General features: G+C 42.2%; 1 protein-coding gene across 1 annotated transcript in view; it reads left to right on the top strand.

The window, feature by feature from the left end:
• The window catches only part of SHCBP1 (SHC binding and spindle associated 1), a 422105-nt gene that overhangs the window by 168991 nt on the left and 229837 nt on the right, over positions 1 to 23277 (top strand). The gene's annotated exons all lie outside the window — the stretch shown is intronic.

Below are 23277 nucleotides of genomic sequence, written 5' to 3'. Positions count from 1 at the left end.
TTTGTATGAGGAAAATGATTTTAGCAACCGTTACTAAAATCCATGGCTGTTCCACACAGGACTGTTGAGAGGAATTAACTTCAGTTGGGGGAACAGTGAGCAGTCTCTTGCTGCTTGAGGTATGACACATTCTAACAAGACGATGTAATGCTGGAAGCTGTCATTTTCCCTATGGGATCCGGTAAGCCATGTTTATTAAGATAGTAAATAAGGGCTTCACAAGGGCTTATTAAGACTGTAGACTTTTTCTGGGCTAAATCGATTCATATATTACACATATTTAGCCTTGAGGAATCATTTAATCTGGGTATTTTGATAAGATTATATCGGCAGGCACTGTTTTAGACACCTTATTCTTTAGGGGCTTTCCCAAATCATAGGCAGAGCCTCATTTTCGCGCCGGTGTTGCACACTTGTTTTTGAGAGGCATGACATGCAGTCGCATGTGTGAGGAGCTCTGATACATAGAAAAGACTTTCTGAAGGCGTCATTTGGTATCGTATTCCCCTTTGGGCTTGGTTGGGTCTCAGCAAAGCAGATACCAGGGACTGTAAAGGGGTTAAAGTTAAAAACGGCTCCGGTTCCGTTATTTTAAGGGTTAAAGCTTCCAAATTTGGTGTGCAATACTTTTAAGGCTTTAAGACACTGTGGTGAAATTTTGGTGAATTTTGAACAATTCCTTCATATTTTTTCGCAATTGCAGTAATAAAGTGTGTTCAGTTTAAAATTTAAAGTGACAGTAACGGTTTTATTTTAAAACGTTTTTTGTACTTTGTTATCAAGTTTATGCCTGTTTAACATGTCTGAACTACCAGATAGACTGTGTTCTGAATGTGGGGAAGCCAGAGTTCCTTCTCATTTAAATAAATGTGATTTATGTGACAATGACAATGATGCCCAAGATGATTCCTCAAGTGAGGGGAGTAAGCATGGTACTGCATCATTCCCTCCTTCGTCTACACGAGTCTTGCCCACTCAGGAGGCCCCTAGTACATCTAGCGCGCCAATACTCCTTACTATGCAACAATTAACGGCTGTAATGGATAATTCTATCAAAAACATTTTAGCCAAAATGCCCACTTATCAGCGTAAGCGCGACTGCTCTGTTTTAGATACTGAAGAGCATGACGACGCTGATGATAATGGTTCTGAAAGGCCCCTACACCAGTCTGATGGGGCCAGGGAGGTTTTGTCTGAGGGAGAAATTTCAGATTCAGGGAAAATTTCTCAACAAGCTGAACCTGATGTGATTACATTTAAATTTAAGTTGGAACATCTCCGCGCTCTGCTTAAGGAGGTATTATCCACTCTGGATGATTGTGACAATTTGGTCATCCCAGAGAAACTATGTAAAATGGACAAGTTCCTAGAGGTCCCGGGGCTCCCAGAAGCTTTTCCTATACCCAAGCGGGTGGCGGACATTGTAAATAAAGAATGGGAAAGGCCCGGTATACCTTTCGTCCCTCCCCCCATATTTAAAAAATTGTTTCCTATGGTCGACCCCAGTAAGGACTTATGACAGACAGTCCCCAAGGTCGAGGGAGCGGTTTCCACTTTAAACAAACGCACCACTATACCCATAGAAGATAGTTGTGCTTTCAAAGATCCTATGGATAAAAAATTAGAAGGTTTACTTAAAAAAATGTTTGTTCAGCAGGGTTACCTTCTACAACCAATTTCATGCATTGTCCCTGTCGCTACAGCCGCGTGTTTCTGGTTCGATGAGCTGGTAAAGGCGGTCGATAGTGATTCTCCTCCTTATGAGGAGATTATGGACAGAATCAGTGCTCTCAAATTGGCTAATTCTTTCACCCTAGACGCCACTTTGCAATTGGCTAGGTTAGCGGCTAAGAATTCTGGGTTTGCTATTGTGGCGCACAGAGCGCTTTGGTTGAAATCTTGGTCAGCTGATGCGTCTTCCAAGAACAAACTACTTAACATTCCTTTCAAGGGGAAAACGCTGTTTGGCCCTGACTTGAAAGAGATTATCTCTGATATCACTGGGGGTAAGGGCCACGCCCTTCCTCAGGATCGGCCTTTCAAGGCCAAAAATAAACCTAATTTCTTCTGTTATGTGTGATCAGTCCACGGGTCATCATTACTTCTGGGATATAACTCCTCCCCAACAGGAAATGCAAGAGGATTCACCCAGCAGAGCTGCATATAGTTCCTCCCCTCTACGTCAGTCCCAGTCATTCTCTTGCACCCAACGACTAGATAGGATGTGTGAGAGGACTATGGTGATTATACTTAGTTTTTATGACTTCAATCAAAAGTTTGTTATTTTAAAATAGCACCGGAGCGTGTTATTACTTCTCTGGCAGAGTTTGAGGAAGAATCTGTCAGAGTTTTTTACTATGATTTTAACCGGAGTAGTTAAGATCATATTGCTGTTCTCGGCCATCTGAGGGAGGTAAAGGCTTCAGATCAGGGGACAGCGGGCAGATGAATCTGCATTGAGGTATGTAGCAGTTTTTATTTTCTGAATGGAATTGATGAGAAAATCCTGCCATACCGTTAAAATGACATGTATGTATACACTTCAGTATTCTGGGGATGGTATTTCACCGGAACTACTCTGTTAAAGGTCACTAATCCTTTTTAATAACTATTTATCATGTTAAACGTTTTTGCTGGAATGTAGAATCGTTTACATTGCTGAGGTACTGTGTGAATAAATATTTGGGCATTATTTTCCACTTGGCAGTTTTTTTGCTTTAATTGTGACAGTTTCGTTTCTCTTCACTGCTGTGTGGGAGAGGGAGGGGCCGTTTTTGGCGCTCTTTGCTACGCATCAAAAAATACCAGTCAGTTACTTTTATTTTTCCTGCATGATCCGGTTCATCTCTGATAGATCTCAGGGGTCTTCAAACTTCTTTGAAGGGAGGTAAATTCTCTCAGCAGAGCTGTGAGAATTCTTATAGTGACTGTGAATAAAAACGTTGCTTTGTATTTTTTATGTCAAATTTAATTATTGTTATTTTACTAATGGGAACAAACCTTTGCTAAAAGTTTTGTTATTTTAAAGTTTGATGCTATAACTGTTTTTTTCAGTTCATTATTTCAACTGTCATTTAATCGTTAGTACCTCTTTGAGGCACAGTACGTGTTTTGCTAAAAAAGATTATAACCAAGTTGTAAGTTTTTTGCTAGTGTGTTAAACATGTCTGACTCAGAGGAAGATATCTGTGTCATTTGTTCCAATGCCAAGGTGGAGCCCAATAGAAATTTATGTACTAGCTGTATTGATGCTACTTTAAATAAAAGTCAATCTGTACAATGTGAACAAATTTCACCAAACAGCGAGGGGAGAGTTATGCCGACTAACTCGCCTCACGCGGCAGTACCTGCATCTCCCGCCCGGGAGGTGCGTGATATTTTGGCGCCTAGTACATCTGGGCGGCCATTACAGATAACATTACAAGATATGGCTACTGTTATGACTGAAGTTTTGTCTAAATTACCAGAACTAAGAGGCAAGCGTGATCACTCTGGGGTGAGAACAGAGTGCGCTGACAATGCTAGGGCCATGTCTGATACTGCGTCACAGCTCGCAGAGCATGAGGACGGAGAGCTTCATTCTGTGGGTGACGGTTCTGATCCAAACAGATTGGACTCAGATATTTCAAATTTTAAATTTAAATTGGAGAACCTCCGTGTATTACTAGGGGAGGTCTTAGCAGCTCTCAACGATTGTAACACCGTTGCAATACCAGAGAAACTGGGTAGGTTGGATAAATACTTTGCGGTACCGGCGAGTACTGACGTTTTTCCTATACCTAAGAGACTAACTGAAATTGTTACTAAGGAGTGGGATAGACCCGGTGTGCCGTTCTCACCCCCTCCAATATTTAGAAAGATGTTTCCAATAGACGCCACCACTCGGGACTTATGGCAAACGGTCCCCAAGGTGGAGGGAGCAGTTTCTACTTTAGCTAAGCGTACCACTATCCCGGTGGAGGATAGCTGTGCTTTCTCAGATCCAATGGATAAAAAATTAGAGGGTTACCTTAAGAAAATGTTTGTTCAACAAGGTTTTATATTACAACCCCTTGCATGTATCGCGCCGATTACGGCTGCGGCAGCATTTTGGATTGAGTCGCTTGAAGAGAACCTTAGTTCATCTACGCTAGACGACATTACGGACAGGCTTAGAGTCCTTAAACTAGCTAATTCCTTCATTTCGGAGGCCGTAGTACATTTAACCAAACTTACGGCTAAGAACTCAGGATTCGCCATACAGGCACGTAGGGCGCTGTGGCTAAAATCCTGGTCAGCTGATGTTACTTCTAAGTCCAAATTACTTAATATACCTTTCAAGGGGCAGTCTTTATTTGGGCCCGGTTTGAAAGAGATTATCGCTGACATTACAGGAGGTAAGGGCCACGCCCTACCTCAAGACAAAGCCAAAGCTAAGGCTAGACAGTCTAATTTTCGTCCCTTTCGGAACTTCAAAACAGGAGCAGCATCAACCTCCACTGCACCAAAACAGGAAGGAGCTGTTGCTCGTTACAGGCAAGGCTGGAAGCCTAACCAGTCCTGGAACAAGAGCAAGCAGGCCAGGAAACCTGCTGCTGCCCCAAAGACAGCATGAACCGAGAGCCCCCGATCCGGGACCGGATCTAGTGGGGGGCAGACTCTCTCTCTTCGCCCAGGCCTGGGCAAGAGATGTTCAGGATCCCTGGGCACTAGAGATCATATCTCAGGGATACCTTCTAGACTTCAAATTATCTCCCCCAAGAGGGAGATTTCATCTGTCAAGGTTGTCAACAAACCAGATAAAGAAAGAAGCGTTTCTACGCTGCGTACAAGATCTGTTAATAATGGGAGTGATCCATCCGGTTCCGCGGTCGGAACAAGGACAAGGGTTCTACTCAAACCTGTTTGTGGTTCCCAAAAAAGAGGGAACTTTCAGGCCAATCTTAGATTTAAAGATTCTAAACAAATTCCTAAGAGTTCCATCGTTCAAAATGGAAACTATTCGGACAATCTTACCCATGATCCAAGAGGGTCAGTACATGACCACAGTGGATTTAAAGGATGCTTACCTTCACATACCGATCCACAAAGATCATCACCGGTATCTAAGGTTTGCCTTCTTAGACAGGCACTACCAGTTTGTAGCTCTTCCATTCGGATTGGCTACGGCTCCAAGAATCTTCACAAAGGTTCTGGGTGCCCTTCTGGCGGTACTAAGACCGCGAGGGATTTCGGTAGCTCCATACCTAGACGACATTCTAATACAAGCTTCAAGCTTTCAAACTGCCAAGTCTCATACAGAGTTAGTTCTGGCATTTCTAAGGTCGCATGGATGGAAAGTGAACGAAAAGAAGAGTTCTCTTTTTCCTCTCACAAGAGTTCCATTCTTGGGGACTCTTATAGATTCTGTAGAAATGAAGATTTACCTGACAGAGGACAGGTTAACAAAGCTTCAAAATGCATGCCGTGTCCTTCATTCCATTCAACACCCGTCAGTAGCTCAATGCATGGAGGTGATCGGCTTAATGGTAGCGGCAATGGACATAGTACCTTTTGCACGCCTACACCTCAGACCTCTGCAATTATGCATGCTAAGTCAGTGGAATGGGGATTACTCAGATTTGTCCCCTACTCTGAATCTGAATCAAGAGACCAGAAATTCTCTTCTATGGTGGCTTCATCGGCCACACCTGTCCAGGGGGATGCCATTCAGCAGGCCAGACTGGACAATTGTAACTACAGACGCCAGCCTACTAGGTTGGGGCGCTGTCTGGAATTCTCTGAAGGCTCAGGGACTATGGAATCAGGAGGAGAGTCTCCTTCCAATAAACATTCTGGAATTGAGAGCAGTTCTCAATGCCCTTCTAGCTTGGCCCCAATTAACAACTCGGGGGTTCATCAGGTTTCAGTCGGACAACATCACGACTGTAGCTTACATCAACCATCAGGGAGGGACAAGAAGCTCCCTAGCAATGGTGGAAGTATCAAAGATAATTCGCTGGGCAGAGTCTCACTCTTGCCACCTGTCAGCAATCCACATCCCGGGAGTGGAGAACTGGGAGGCGGATTTCTTGAGTCGCCAGACTTTTCATCCGGGGGAGTGGGAACTTCATCCGGAGGTCTTTGCCCAAATACTTCGACGTTGGGGCAAACCAGAGATAGATCTCATGGCGTCTCGCCAGAACGCCAAACTTCCTCGCTACGGGTCCAGATCCAGGGATCCGGGAGCGGTTCTGATAGATGCTTTGACAGCACCTTGGAACTTCGGGATGGCTTATGTGTTTCCACCCTTTCCGCTGCTTCCTCGATTGATTGCCAAAATCAAGCAGGAGAGAGCATCAGTGATTCTAATAGCGCCTGCATGGCCACGCAGGACTTGGTATGCAGATCTAGTGGACATGTCATCCTGTCCGCCTTGGTCTCTACCTCTAAGACAGGACCTTCTGATACAGGGTCCATTCAAACATCAAAATCTAACTTCTCTGAAGCTGACTGCTTGGAAATTGAACGTTTGATTTTATCAAAACGTGGTTTTTCTGAGTCGGTTATTGATACCCTGATACAGGCTAGGAAGCCTGTTACCAGAAAGATTTACCATAAAATATGGCGTAAATACCTATACTGGTGCGAATCCAAACATTACTCATGGAGTAAGGTTAGGATCTCTAGGATATTGTCCTTTCTACAAGAAGGGTTAGAAAAGGGTTTATCAGCTAGTTCATTAAAGGGACAGATTTCAGCTCTGTCCATCTTGTTACACAGGCGTCTGTCAGAAAATCCAGACGTCCAGGCTTTTTGTCAGGCTTTAGCTAGGATCAAGCCTGTGTTTAAAGCTGTTGCTCCGCCATGGAGTTTAAACTTAGTTCTTAACGTTTTACAGGGTGTTCCATTTGAACCCCTTCATTCCATTGATATAAAATTGTTATCTTGGAAAGTTCTGTTTTTAATGGCTATTTCCTCGGCTCGAAGAGTCTCTGAGTTATCAGCCTTACATTGTGATTCTCCTTATCTGATTTTTCACTCAGACAAGGTAGTTCTGCGTACTAAACCTGGGTTCTTACCTAAGGTGGTCACTAACAGGAATATCAATCAAGAGATTGTTGTTCCATCCTTGTGTCCAAATCCTTCTTCAAAGAAGGAACGTCTTCTACACAATCTGGATGTAGTTCGTGCCCTCAAGTTCTACTTGCAGGCAACTAAAGATTTTCGCCAAACTTCTTCCCTGTTTGTCGTTTATTCTGGACAGAGGAGAGGTCAAAAAGCTTCTGCTACCTCTCTCTCTTTTTGGCTTCGTAGCATAATACGTTTAGCCTATGAGACTGCTGGTCAGCAGCCTCCTGAAAGAATTACAGCTCACTCCACTAGAGCTGTGGCTTCCACTTGGGCCTTTAAGAATGAGGCCTCTGTTGAACAGATTGCAAGGCTGCAACTTGGTCTTCGCTTCATACTTTTTCCAAATTTTACAAATTTGACACTTTTGCTTCTTCGGAGGCTATTTTTGGGAGAAAGGTTCTTCAGGCAGTGGTTCCTTCTATATAATGAGCCTGCCTATCCCTCCCGTCATCCGTGTACTTTTGCTTTGGTATTGGTATCCCAGAAGTAATGATGACCCGTGGACTGATCACACATAACAGAAGAAAACATAATTTATGCTTACCTGATAAATTCCTTTCTTCTGTTGTGTGATCAGTCCACGGCCCGCCCTGTTTTAAGGCAGGTAAATATCTTTTAAATTATACTCCAGTCACCACTTCACCCTTGGTTACTCCTTTCTCGTTGATTCTTGGTCGAATGACTGGGACTGACGTAGAGGGGAGGAGCTATATGCAGCTCTGCTGGGTGAATCCTCTTGCATTTCCTGTTGGGGAGGAGTTATATCCCAGAAGTAATGATGACCCGTGGACTGATCACACAACAGAAGAAAGGAATTTATCAGGTAAGCATAAATTATGTTTTTCGTCCCTTTCGTAGAAACGGACCAGCCCAAAGTGCTACGTCCTCTAAGCAAGAGGGTAATACTTCTCAAGCCAAGCAAGCTTGGAGACCAATGCAAGGCTGGAACAAGGGAAAGCAGGCCAAGAAACCTGCCACTGCTACCAAGACAGCATGAAATGTTGGCCCCCGATCCGGGACCGGATCTGGTGGGGGGCAGACTCTCTCTCTTCGCTCAGGCTTGGGCAAGAGATGTTCTGGATCCTTGGGCACTAGAAATAGTCTCCCAAGGTTATCTTCTGGAATTCAAGGGGCTTCCCCCAAGGGGGAGGTTCCACAGGTCTCAGTTGTCTTCAGACCACATAAAAAGACAGGCATTCTTACATTGTGTAGAAGACCTGTTAAAAATGGGAGTGATTCATCCTGTTCCATTAGGAGAACAAGGGATGGGGTTCTACTCCAATCTGTTCATAGTTCCCAAAAAAGAGGGAACGTTCAGACCAATCTTAGATCTCAAGATCTTAAACAAGTTTCTCAAGGTTCCATCGTTCAAAATGGAAACCATTCGAACAATTCTTCCTTCCATCCAGGAAGGTCAATTCATGACCACGGTGGATTTAAAGGATGCGTATCTACATATTCCTATCCACAAGGAACATCATCGGTTCCTAAGGTTCGCATTCCTGGACAAGCATTACCAGTTCGTGGCGCTTCCTTTCGGATTAGCCACTGCTCCAAGGATTTTCACAAAGGTACTAGGGTCCCTTCTAGCGGTGCTAAGACCAAGGGGCATTGCTGTAGTACCTTACTTGGACGACATTCTGATTCAAGCGTCGTCCCTTCCTCAAGCAAAGGCTCACACGGACATCGTCCTGGCCTTTCTCAGATCTCACGGATGGAAAGTGAACGTGGAAAAGAGTTCTCTATCTCCGTCAACAAGGGTTCCCTTCTTGGGAACAATAATAGACTCCTTAGAAATGAGGATTTTTCTGACAGAGGCCAGAAAAACCAAAACTTCTAGACTCTTGTCGGATACTTCATTCCGTTCCTCTTCCTTCCATAGCGCAGTGCATGGAAGTGATAGGTTTGATGGTAGCGGCAATGGACATAGTTCCTTTTGCGCGCATTCATCTAAGACCATTACAACTGTGCATGCTCAGTCAGTGGAATGGGGACTATACAGACTTGTCTCCGAAGATACAAGTAAATCAGAGGACCAGAGACTCACTCCGTTGGTGGCTGTCCCTGGACAACCTGTCACAAGGGATGACCTTCCGCAGACCAGAGTGGGTCATTGTCACGACCGACGCCAGTCTGATGGGCTGGGGCGCGGTCTGGGGATCCCTGAAAGCTCAGGGTCTTTGGTCTCGGGAAGAATCTCTTCTACCGATAAATATTCTGGAACTGAGAGCGATATTCAATGCTCTCAAGGCTTGGCCTCAGCTAGCGAGGGCCAAGTTCATACGGTTTCAATCAGACAACATGACGACTGTTGCGTACATCAACCATCAGGGGGGAACAAGGAGTTCCCTGGCGATGGAAGAAGTGACCAAAATCATTCAATGGGCGGAGACTCACTCCTGCCACCTGTCTGCAATCCACATCCCTGGAGTGGAAAATTGGGAAGCGGATTTTCTGAGTCGTCAGACATTGCATCCGGGGGAGTGGGAACTCCATCCGGAAATCTTTGCCCAAATCACTCAACTGTGGGGCATTCCAGACATGGATCTGATGGCCTCTCGTCAGAACTTCAAAGTTCCTTGCTACGGGTCCAGATCCAGGGATCCCAAGGCGACTCTAGTAGATGCACTAGTAGCACCTTGGACCTTCAAACTAGCTTATGTATTCCCGCCGTTTCCTCTCATCCCCAGGCTGGTAGCCAGGATCAATCAGGAGAGGGCGTCGGTGATCTTGATAGCTCCTGCGTGGCCACGCAGGACTTGGTATGCAGATCTGGTGAATATGTCATCGGCTCCACCATGGAAGCTACCTTTGAGACGAGACCTTCTTGTTCAAGGTCCGTTCGAACATCCGAATCTGGTCTCACTCCAGCTGACTGCTTGGAGATTGAACGCTTGATCTTATCGAAGCGAGGGTTCTCAGATTCTGTTATTGATACTCTTGTTCAGGCCAGAAAGCCTGTAACTAGAAAAATTTACCACAAAATTTGGAAAAAATATATCTGTTGGTGTGAATCTAAAGGATTCCCTTGGGACAAGGTTAAGATTCCTAAGATTCTATCCTTCCTTCAAGAAGGATTTGAAAAAGGATTATCTGCAAGTTCCTTGAAGGGACAGATTTCTGCCTTGTCTGTGTTATTTCACAAAAAGCTGGCAGCTGTGCCAGATGTTCAAGCCTTTGTTCAGGCTCTGGTTAGAATCAAGCCTGTTTACAAACCTTTGACTCCTCCTTGGAGTCTCAACTTAGTTCTTTCAGTTCTTCAGGGGGTTCAGTTTGAACCCTTACATTCCGTTGATATTAAGTTATTATCTTGGAAAGTTTTGTTTTTGGTTGCAATTTCTTCTGCTAGAAGAGTTTCAGAATTATCTGCTCTGCAGTGTTCTCCTCCTTATCTGGTGTTCCATGCAGATAAGGTGGTTTTACGTACTAAACCTGGTTTTCTTCCAAAAGTTGTTTCTAACAAAAACATTAACCAGGAGATTATCGTACCTTCTCTGTGTCCGAAACCAGTTTCAAAGAAGGAACGTTTGTTGCACAATTTGGATGTTGTTCGCGCTCTAAAATTCTATTTAGACGCTACAAAGGATTTTAGACAAACATCTTCCTTGTTTGTTGTTTATTCCGGTAAAAGGAGAGGTCAAAAAGCAACTTCTACCTCTCTCTCTTTTTGGATTAAAAGCATCATCAGATTGGCTTACGAGACTGCCGGACGGCAGCCTCCCGAAAGAATCACAGCTCATTCCACTAGGGCTGTGGCTTCCACATGGGCCTTCAAGAACGAGGCTTCTGTTGATCAGATATGTAGAGCAGCGACTTGGTCTTCACTGCACACTTTTACCAAATTTTACAAGTTTGATACTTTTGCTTCTTCTGAGGCTATTTTTGGGAGAAAGGTTTTGCAAGCCGTGGTGCCTTCCATCTAGGTGACCTGATTTGCTCCCTCCCATCATCCGTGTCCTAAAGCTTTGGTATTGGTTCCCACAAGTAAGGATGACGCCGTGGACCGGACACACCTATGTTGGAGAAAACAGAATTTATGTTTACCTGATAAATTACTTTCTCCAACGGTGTGTCCGGTCCACGGCCCGCCCTGGTTTTTTAATCAGGTCTGATGATTTATTTTCTTTAACTACAGTCACCACGGTATCATATGGTTTCTCCTATGCAAATATTCCTCCTTAACGTCGGTCGAATGACTGGGGTAGGCGGAGCCTAGGAGGGATCATGTGACCAGCTTTGCTGGGCTCTTTGCCATTTCCTGTTGGGGAAGAGAATATCCCCACAAGTAAGGATGACGCCGTGGACCGGACACACCGTTGGAGAAAGTAATTTATCAGGTAAACATAAATTCTGTTTTCTAGTGCTTAGTCCACAAGACATTGCATATGAGATTAAACTCCAGTCTACTAGGAGTAGGCAAAAACACCCATAAATTCCAGAGCTTTAATCCCTCCTACATTCCCATAATACCTTGTTTTGTAAATGAAGTGCAAAAGAAGTACAATGGTGTAAAGATATAGTGGGGCTTGTGAACTCTCACCATCTTATGAAAGAAAACAAAATGTATGCTTACCTGATTAACTTTTTTGTCCCATGATGATTTCTACCACTATTAATATGCCTCTTTAGGTGTTGCTTTTGGCAGAAAAGTTCCATCGGCCGCAATGGCTCATAAGCAACATACCTGCCTAACTGTTGTCTCGCCCTATTTTATGGTGGTCTTGTGGACTTCAAATATATCAAGCATGTTGAAAAAAGCACACACATATATTTGCAGGCACAGAGTCTAAGCCTGCAAAGTCAAATCTCTGCATACATAAGAGTTGTGTTTTTCACTCCTATGGACCCTGCAATAAAACAATAAAGATCCTTTATTTTAGCTTTACAACTTGGGATCCTATATGCAAGCAATGAAGTCCACTAGACTAGATTGAACTGGCCACAGCTGAAATCTGAAATATGGAACTGCATCAGAGGCAGCGACCATGAGGTCTACAACTTGCATTGAGCAACTGAAGGAAGAGGATTGAGTTGGAACTGAGCACAAGCCTCTTACAATTTAAGCCTGGGCATAGTCACTAAGTTGATTATGGGCCCTAGGAAGGATACCGTGTTCTGATTAGTCAAGTAGCTGTTTGGTAGGTGGATTTGAAGTCCTAAATAACAACATTTTGGGCCTCAGCCCAAGTCATTATTTTGGACAAAATATTGCTATTCTCCTATATTTTCCCCTAAAAAAAATCTGCATGAGAAATAATCCCCCAATGTGCCTAAAATTGGGCACATTGTACTGTAAAATTCTTCTTCTCTGTTACCATTCTCCTTGGAGAACATGTGCTCTAAAAAAGGGTTAAATTTGATCCTTTTAGTCATATTTTCTATAGTACTCATTAATTCTATTTTTTTTTTTATTTTTTTTGTGCTTTCCATGCTACCAGTTGGCTATAAGATTATGCCAAATAGGATCTTTAAAAAACGAAATAAATAATGTTAAATAAACAAATAACAAAAAATTCACTCATTTTGTTATTTACTTACAACTTATGGAGTATGTCAACTGGTCCTGAGATCTTCTTTATGATCTCCTGTGTTCAGGAATACCAGACATTTTATGGGTTTGTCCTTGGCCTCTAATTGCAGCTATGCTATAGTTCTGAAAGAGGATTTTTTGAATTTTTCAGACAGTGGGTCAAGGGATAGCTAACAATAAAAAAAAAAAAAGTTTTAAACCTGCACTAATGATCTAGGCACTTTTATTTTGCCACATGAAATGCAAAAAAAGGCTGTAAGTTCAGCTGTGGAATCTCTGAGGTGCAGCAAGCTTAGGTTTATGTAAAAAAAGATGATATGATTTTCATTTGCATATCCCTACCCAGATTCCCTAGTTGCAGTGGAACTTGGTTAGGAAATCAGGTCTGCTGACTTGTCTGGATATGTAAATGTGCTCTACAATGAATTATTTTACCTTGATTAGTGTGTCATAGCTATAATTGCTAATAAATTACTATATGTTTTTGTGAATAATATAATTTTTTTAGATCAGTGATTCTCAGTCAGGAAGTTGGGAGGTATTTGGCTGCCTCAGCCCTCATATAAGTCACATTGAAATTACATAGAAACTGACCATTATTTTTTCTGGGCTTTTTATTATTTTTTATTTATGTACAATTTTCCCTGTCCCTTGAAATCATGCCCTCCTCCTATTTATGTTGTCTAAATCCATTTTTTATTCAAATTTGTAAACTCCTGAAGGTCTGCTGCATTAGTCTGCATTATTATCAGTTCCCCTGTAATAGCAGCAGGTTTGCAGAGCATTACTTTAAATATGGCTACAAATATCAGAAGCAAATACAAGAAAATAGTAAAACAATGTAAATGGTAAAAATGTTACATTTTAGCGCAGATATGTTTATGTAGACTTATGATTGCAGGGTAGTGCTCCTGTCCAACATGATTGACATTTATAGTATTATCTCTGTTCAGTCCTTGACTAGCAGTAGATGGTGTATGTAATCAAATGCATAATATATGCTTTGTGTTTTGCTTGTTATTTAGTTGATTTCCTTCATGTTGACTATGTACAATTTTGCCTACCCAACAAGCTTTTGAATTTGATAAGCTGTTTGTAGAGAATATCCAAAATATGCTTAAATGTGCAACACTTTTTCTGCTATTCCTTAACTTCAACGAAGGACAGTTAAATTAAAGGGAAATTCCAATGTGAAAAAAACTATATAATTAGTGTTTATTTCTAACCAAATTCCTTTTCTTTTTCTATGTGTTTATTTCTCTTGTTAAGTGTATCCAGTCCACGGATCATCCATTACTTATGGGATATATTCTCCTTCCCAACAGGAAGCTGCAAGAGTCCACCCACAGCAAAGCTGCTATATAGCTCCTCCCCTAACTGCCATTACCAGTCATTCTCTTGCAAGTCTCAACATAGATAGGAGGTCGTGAGAGTCTGTGGTTTTTTATACTTAGTTTATTTCTTCAATCAAAAGTTTGTTATTTTTAAATGGCACCGGAGTGTGCTGTTTATCTCAGGCAGTATTTGGAAGAAGAATCTGCCTGCGTTTTTTCTATGATCTTAGCAGACGTAACTAAGATCCAGTTGCTGTTCTCACACATTCTGAGGAGTAAGGTACTTCAGAGGGGGAATGGCGTGCAGGTTTTTCTGCAAATAAGGTATGTGCAGTAAAATATTTTTCTAAGGAATGGAATTGACTAAGAAAATACTGCTGATACCGAAGTAATGTAAGTACAGCCTTTAAATGCAGTGAAAGCGACTGGTACCAGGCTGATTGATAGAGATATATGCTAAGGTATGTGCAGTAATATATTTTTCTAAGGAATGGAATTGACTAAGAAAATACTGCTGATAACGAAGTAATGTAAGTAAAGCCTTAAATGCAGTGATAGCGACTGGATCAGGCTTATTAATAGACATACATACTCTTATAAGAATGTGTTTTAAAACGTTTGCTGGCATGTTTAATCGTTTTTTAACATATGTTTGGTGATAAAACTTATTGGGGCCTAATTTTTCCACATGGCTGGCTTAAATTTTGCATAGAAACAGTTATAGGGAAGGTAATCCACAGCTCAGCTGTGGCAGTTTTGTTGTGTCTGTTTAAAAAAATGTCGTTTTTTTTTTTTTTTTTTATCTGTTTTTTGCATTAAGGGGTTAATCATCCATTTGCAAGTGGGTGCAATGCTCTGTTAACTTATTACATGTACTGTAAAAATTTCGTTTGATTTACTGCCTTTTTTCACTGTTTTTCAAATTTTGACAAAATTTGTTTCTCTTAAAGGCACAGTAACGTTTGTTATATTTGCTTGTTAACTTGATTTAAAGTGTTTTCCAAGCTTACTAGTCTCTTTATTAGTTCTAACATGTCTAACATAGAGGAGGCTCTGTGTTTATTATGTTTAAAGCCATGGTGGAACCCCATTTTAGAATGTGTACCAGATGTACTGATTTCATGTTAAACAATAAAGATCATTTTTTGTATTTAAAAACATTATCACCAGAGGATTCTGTCGAGGGGGAAGTTATGCCGACTAACTCTCCCCACGTTTCAGACCCTTTGACTCCCGCTTTAGGGACTCACGCTCAAATGGCGCCAAGTACATCAAGGGCACCCATAGCGTTTATTTTACCAGAGGATTCTGTCGAGGGGGAAGTTATGCCGACTAACTCTCCCCACGTGTCAGACCCTTTGACTCCTGCTCCAGGGACTCACGCTCAAATGGCGCCAAGTATATCAATGGCGCCCATAGCGTTTATTTTACAAGACATGGCAAAGGTTGTGTATAATACACTGGCAGCAGTATTAGTCAGACTACCTGAAATTAAAGGAAAGCAAAACAGCTCTGGGGGTAGATACAGAGCATACAGACGCTTTAAGAACCATGTCTGATACTACCTCACAATATGCTTAGTCTGTGGGTGATATTTGTGACTCAGGGAAGATGATTTAACCTGATTCTGATATTTCTACATTTAAAATTTATGCTTGAGAACCTCCACTTGTTGCTCAGGGAGGCTTTAGCTGCTCTGAATGAATGTGTACAATCGCAGTGCCAGAGAAATTGTGTAGACTGGATAAATAATATGCAGTGCCGGTGTGTACTTATGTTTTTCCAATACCTAAAGAGGTTTACTAAAATTTTTCATAAGGAATGGGATAGACCAGGTGTGCCGTTCTCTTCCCCTCCTATTTTTTAAAAGAATGCTTTCTAATAGTTGCCACCACACGGGACTTATGGCAGACAGTTCCTAAGGTGGAGAGAAGAGTTTCTACTCTAGCTAAGCGTACCACTACCTCTGGCGAGGACTGTTGTGCTTTTTTAGATCCAATGGATAAAAAATGTTTATTCAACAAGGTTTTATCCTGCAGCCCCTTGCACGCATTGCTCCTGTCACTGCTGCTGCGGCGTTCTGGTTTGAGTCTCTTGATGAGGCTTTACAGGCTCCATTGGATGAATATATTTGACAAGCTTAGAACACTTAAGCTAGCCAATTCCTTTGTTTTCTGATGCCTTTGTTCCTTTGACTAGACTAACGGCTAAGAATTCTGTTTTTTACTATACTGGCGCGCAGAGCGCTATGGCTTATATCATGGTCAGCTGTCGTGACTTTAATAAATAAGCTACTTAACTTCCCTTCAAGGGGCAGACCCTATTCAGGCCTAGTTTGAAGGAGATTATTACTTATATCACTGGAGGAAAAGATCATGCCCTTCCTCAGGACAGGTCCTAATCAAGGGACAAAAAAGGCCTAATTTTCGTGCCTTTCGAAAATTCAAGGCAGGTGTGGCATCAACTTCCTCTAAGGCAAAATAAGAGGGAACTTTTGCTCAGTCCAAGGCGGTCTGGAGACAACCGGACCTGGAACAAAGATAAGCAGGTCAAGGAGCCTGCTGCTGCCTCTAAAACAGCATGAGGAACGGACCCCTATCTGGTAACGGATCCTATAGGGGGCAGACTTCATTCTTCGCCCAGGCGTGGGCAAGAGATGCCCAGGATCCCTGGGCATTGGAAATTATACCCCAGAGATATCTTCTGGATTTCAAAGCTTTCCCCCCCAAAAAAGGGGAGTTTTTGCCTTTCACATTTATCTGCAAACCAGATAAAGAAAGAGACATTCTTGCATTGTGTACGTGACCCATTCAGTTCCAATAGAGGAACAGGGACACAGTTTTCCTCAAATCGGTTTGTGGTTCCCAAGGAAAGGAAACCTTCAGACCTATTTTGGATCTAAAAGATCTTAAACAAATTCTTTAGAATTCTATCATTTAAGATGGAAACTATTCGTACCATCTTAACTATGATCCAGGAGAGTCAATAGAGGACTACAATGGATTTGAAGGATGCTTATCCTCACATTACGATGCATAAAGATCACCATCTTTTTTTCAGGTTTGCCTTTCTAGACAGGCATTACCAGTTTGTAGCTCTTTCCTTTGGGTTAACTACAGCCCCTAGAATCTTTATGGAGGTTCTGGGGTCACTTTGGCGGTCCTTAGGCCGCAGGGCATAGAAGTGGCCCCTTATTTAGACGACATCCTGATACAGGCGTCAAACATCCAAGTTGCCAAGTCTCATACGGACGTAGTTCTGGCATTTCTGAGATCGCATGGGTGGAAAGTGAACAAGGAAAGAGTTCTCTATCCCCAATATCAAGGGTTTCCCTCCTAGGGATTCTGATAGATTTTGTAGAAATTAAAATTTACCTGACGGAGTCCAGGTTGTCAAAGTTTCTAAATTTCTGCCGTGTTCTTCATTCCATCCGCGCCCTTTGGTGGCTCAGTACATGAATGTAATCGGCTTAATGGTAGTGGCAAGGGACATAGTACCGTTTGCACGCCTACATTTCAGACCACTGCAACTATGCATGCTCAGCCAGAGGAACGGGGATTACACAGATTTGTTCTCCTGTTAAATCCGGACCAAGAAACCAGAGATTCTCTTCTCTGGTGACTATCTCGGGTCCATCTGTCCAAGGGTATGACCTTCCGCAGGTCAGATGGGACAATTGTTACAACAGATGCCAGCCTTTTAGGTTGGGATACAGTCTGGAACTCCCTGAAGGCTCAGGGATAGTGGACTCAGGAGGAGACCCTCCTTCTAATGAATATTCTGGAACTGGGAGCGATATTCCATGCTTTTCAGACTTGGCCTCAGTTAGCAACTCTGAGGTACATCATATTTCAGTCGGACAATATCACGACTGTGGCTTACATAAACCATCAAGGGGGAACAGAAGTTCCCTAGCAATGTTAGAAGTCTTAAAATAATTCACTGGACAGAGACTCACTCTTGTCTAAAAGCTATCCCTATCCCAGGTGTTGAGAACTGGGAGGCAGATTTTCTAAGTCGTCAGACTTTTCATCCGGGGGAGTGGGAATTCCCTCCGGAGGGGTTTGCACAAGATCAAGCAGGAGAGTGCTTTGGTGCTTTTGACAGCGCCTGCGTGGCCACGCAGGACCTGGTATGCAGATCTGGTGGACATGTCATCCTTTCCACCACGGTCTCTGCTTCTGAGACAGGACCCTCTACCTCAGGGTCTTTTCAACCATCTAAATATAACTAATCTGAGATGGACTGCCTGGAGACAGAACGCTTGATGTTATCAAATCATGGCTTCTCAGAGTCAGTAATTGATACCTTAATACAGGCATAAAAGCCTGTCTCTAGGAAAATTTAACATAAGATATGGTGTAAATATCTTATTGTTATGAATCCAAGGGTTACTCATGGAGTAAAGTCTGGATTCCCAGGATATTATCTTTTCTCCAAGATGATTTTGAGAAAAGGGTTGTCAGCTAGTTCTTTAAAAGGACAGATTTCTACTCTGTCTATTCTTTTGCACAAGCGTCTGGCAGGTATTCTAGACGTTCAGGCATTTGGTCAGGCTTTGGTTAGAACCAAGCCTGTGGTTAAAAATGTTGCTCCGCCATGGAGCTTAAAGCTGGTTCTTAAGGTTCTTCAAGGAGTTCCATTTGAACCTTTTCATTCCATAGATATCAAACTTCTATCTTGGAAAGTTCCTTTTGGTAGCTATTTCCTCGGCTCATAGAGTCTCCGAGTTATCTGCGTTGCAATGTGATTCTCCTTATCTGGTTCTCCGTACGGATAAGGTAGTCCTGTGTACCAACCTGGGTTTTTACCTAAGGTGGTATCTAACAAGAATATCACTCAAGAGATTGTTGTTCCATTCTTGTATCCTAATCCTTCTTCAAAGAAGGAACGTCTATTACACAATTTGGACGTGGTTCGTGTTTTAAAGTTTTACTTACAAGCTACTACAGATTTTCATCAAACATTCACCTTGTTTGTTGTCTATTCTGGACAGAGGAGAGGTCAAAGGACTTCAGCAACCTCTCTGTCTTTTTGGTTAAAAAGCATAATTCATTTAGCTTATGAGACTGCTGGACAGCAGCCTCCGGAAGGGATTACAGCTCATTCTACTAGAGCTGTGGTTTTCACTTGGGCCTTTTTTAAATGTGGCTTCTGTTGAACAGATTACAAGACGGAGTCTTGGTCTGCGTTTCATACTTTTTCAAATTTAACAAATTTGATACCTTGCTTCTTCGGAGGCTATTTTTGGGAGAAAGGGTTTTTTACAGGCAGTGGTAACTTCCGTTTAAGTACCTGCCTTGTCCCTCCCATCATCCGTGTACTTTAGCTTTGGTATTGGTATCCCATAAGTAATGGATGATCCGTGGACTGGATACACTTAACAAGAGAAAACATAATTTATGCTTACCTGATAAATTTATTTATCTTGTAGTGTATCCAGTCCACGGCCCGCCCTGTCACTTTAAGGCAGGTAATTTTTCCATTAAACTACAGTCACCACTGCACCCTATGGTTTTCCTTTCTCTGCATGTTTTCGGTCGAATGACTGGTAATGGCAGTTAGGGGAGGAGCTATATAGCAGCTTTTCTGTGGGTGGACTCTTGCAGCTTCCTGTTGGGAAGGAGAATATATCCCATAAGTAATGGATGATCCGTGGACTGGATACACTACAAGAGAAATAAATTTATCAGGTAAGCATAAATTATGTTTTTTCAGATAATAGATTTTTTTTTAAAACTTTCTATTTTACTCCTGTTATCAAAATCTGTCTTTCTACGTACACTTTCTGACACACCAGCTCCTACTGAGCACGTGCAACAGTTTACAGTATGGGCCCCATTTATTAAGCTGTTGATGCAGCTTTTGGGCCCTAGCATTTCAAAAACACAAAGTAGCTGTGGTTTTCAGAGCACAGCTGCTTGGCCTCTGCTACCCTTGAAGTAGTGTAGAGTTAAATTATCCTGCTATGATTGACAAGCCTTGCTCTCACGCTATTGGTTGCACAAGCATGTAAAATGTGATGCTGGGTGCAAACCATTTGATAAATAGAGGCCTATGTATGCATATGTGTTTTGTACTTGGCTGGTGGCTGTCACATAATACAGGTGGAAGAAATATGTAGTTACCTTTTAAATAAGTCCTATTGCATTGTCTTATTTGTTATTTATACAATTCTACTGTATTTAATGGTCCTTTAATCCCTGCCAAAGTTTTAAATACATAGGAAAAGTTGAACTTCTGTGCTAATTCAGATGATACAGCTGGTAAGCAAATGCAAGGCATGCCAACCTGCATATACTCCAAACACTGGGGAAGTTCCAGGATTTCAGCTTGATTATGTGTTGAACCCTTTTGAATTCAATGAGTCTAAAGAGCAAGATGAGGAACTCAAACAGCCCCGTGTGTCACCAAATAATTAGCCCAGGTGGTGATGAAATATGCTGCACACTTTGCCTGGGAGAGGTGCGAAAGTCAGAGACGCATTTCTCCCACTTCAGCCCTGTACTTAAAGAGCTGCAGCTTCCATCTGCAGCATGCATGCTGAAAACTCCCCCTATCTGTGAGGTGCGGCAGGAGGTTGAGCAGGATTTAGTGATGAGTGGGAGAGATCTGCTTAGCTTTGAGCTGCATTTCTTATGCTCCTCCCCTTCTTGTTTTTTTTGGGGGGCTTTGACGTCAGAGCCATCACTTAATAGGAAGTGTGGCAGGCAGTGCATCAGCCCTTTTCAGAGCTCTGCCCCCCTTGGTTCTATAAACTCATCGGCCCTAAGATAACAAATAAAAAAAATAATTTATGCTTACCTGATAAATTCATTTCTTTCATAGTGGTGAGAGTCCAGAATCTGTTACTCCTGGGAATTACTCTTCCCTACCACTATAAGGAGGCAAAGTTTGCAAACCCCAAGAACTCTATAAAACACTCCCACCTCACCAGTACCTCAGTCTAACGTATAGCCAGGCAGGAATAATAATACATGCACACAAAATAGGAGCAGGCAAAAAGATGTGTGCAAATATATATAAAAAAAACAGGGTGGGGTCTAGAGGACTGTCACCACCATGAAATAAATTAATTTATCAGATAAGCATGAATTATTTTCTTTCATTCAGGTGGTGAGAGTCCATGATCCATTACTCCTGGGAACTAATACCCAAGCTGTGGAGTACACGAAAAATAACAGAAAAGGGTGGGATTTTTCACTTTGAAAACAAATCTACAATCCCAATAGAGCCTCAAAAAGGCAAAAATAAATCAACCTGAGACAAGTGGCTGAATGACATCTACCAAAGGCTGCCTCAGAAACAGCAAATACATCAAAATTGTAGCTTAAAATATATCAAAGAAGACCAAATAGCTGCCTTGCAAAAAATTTACATTGATAAAACATTCTAAAAACACAAAAAGTAACTGGTCTGATAAAATGAGCAGAAATCCATCTAGAAATAAGAACGCCATAAAAATCAGAAGCTTCAAACAAGAAGCCAAAGAAACAGCCCTTTGATAGAACCAGCAAAAGGAACGAACAAACTGAATGTCTGAAAACCTCAGTAGTGTCTACATAACACTACAAAGCTGCAACAGAATCCAACACATTAAGAGATCACTGAATAATTCTAAGGATTAAGACATAAAGGAGGAACAACAAAGTTCCAACTAATAATGTCAGAAAATGCAACCTGATCCTAAAGAAAAATAAGATGAGGAACACAAGAGAGTAGAAACAAAACTTCCAGAAAGAAATTTAATATTCACCTTATGCATAGGTTCAAACGGCGGAAACTGCACAATCCTCAAGACCATTAACCCTTTGACTGCTAAGCCATTTCCCACCTGGGTGCTAAGCTGGTTTTTAATTAAAAAACATTTAAAATATAGATTTCCTTCTTAATATGAAGAGCGTCCACGGCATCATTCCTTACTGTTGGGAAATACTGAACCTGGCCACCAGGAGAAGGCAAAGACACCCTAGCGAAAGGCTTTAATACTCCCCCTACTTCCCTCATATCCCGGTCATTCTTTGCCTTTCATCACAGGAGGTTGGCAGAGAAGTGTCAGAAGATTCAGAGTAGTTCCTTATGAAGGATATCTACCCTTCGAAATGGGACTGGAGTTTTAAGTAGTCTTGTCAGTCTCTCAGTGAGAGCATTGACAAATGTTAGTCTGGAGATGCAGGGAGAGTCTTTCTGTGAACGCATCCAGACTCGTATTCACAGCTCCTAAGCAATCAGTATTGACGAGTTTCACTGCCTGCTTCCATCACTCAAGTCCATGTCAGGAGCGATTCTACACGACTGTCAAACTTGAGAGGATGTGTTTCTGTTCCATGGCATAGATTCCGGTAAGATTGTTTAAATTTTTTTTTACACATATGATAACGCAAGACAGGGTCACAGTGTGGCTCTTTATCTGTATGGAATCAAGGGTTAATATCTCCGGATGGGGGATTATTGAACAGGGAGGATTAATCTCATAAGTTTATTTGATTATGCTGCGATATGTGTGAGATGAGGCTCAGGCAGATGTTGGAACGTACAGGGTTTTTTACTTTTGTTTTTGGAAGCTGCGCAGCTTGAAAAAGGCTTGGCGCTTTTTTTTACTATTATAGCAGGGATGGTCCTGCATTGTGCACCATGTGACCTGGTGTGGTCACACTTATTTCCTCTTTCCTGACCGTGCAGTTTACTGGAGAAGAAGCGGTTTCTCTGTTTGGCCTGGGTCATAGGAGGTGATGAGTGCCCCAGCCATTGGGGGTATATAGGTGCCCTTTTCTTTCATGTAATTAGCAAGAGTCCATGAGCTAGTGACGTATGGGATATACATTCCTACCAGGAGGGGCAAAGTTTCCCAAACCTCAAAATGCCTATAAATACACCCCTCACCACACCCACAAATCAGTTTTACAAACTTTGCCTCCTATGGAGGTGGTGAAGTAAGTTTGTGCTAGATTCTACGTTGATATGCGCTCCGCAGCAGGTTGGAGCCCGGTTTTCCTCTCAGCGTGCAGTGAATGTCAGAGGGATGTGAGGAGAGTATTGCCTGTTTGAATTCAATGATCTCCTTCTACGGGGTCTATTTCATGGGTTCTCTGTTATCGGTCGTAGAGATTCATCTCTTACCTCCCTTTTCAGATCGACGATATACTCTTATATTTATACCATTACCTCTGCTGATTTTCGTTTCAGTACTGGTTTGGCTTTCTACAACATGTAGATGAGTGTCCTGGGGTAAGTAAGTCTTATTTTCTGTGACACTCTAAAGCTATGGTTGGGCACTTTTTTATAAAGTTCTAAATATATGTATTCAAACATTTATTTGCC

Source organism: Bombina bombina, chromosome 1 (genome assembly GCF_027579735.1).
Source record: "Bombina bombina isolate aBomBom1 chromosome 1, aBomBom1.pri, whole genome shotgun sequence".
NCBI lineage: Eukaryota > Metazoa > Chordata > Amphibia > Anura > Bombinatoridae > Bombina > Bombina bombina.
This window is presented reverse-complemented; position numbering and strand designations above follow the sequence as displayed.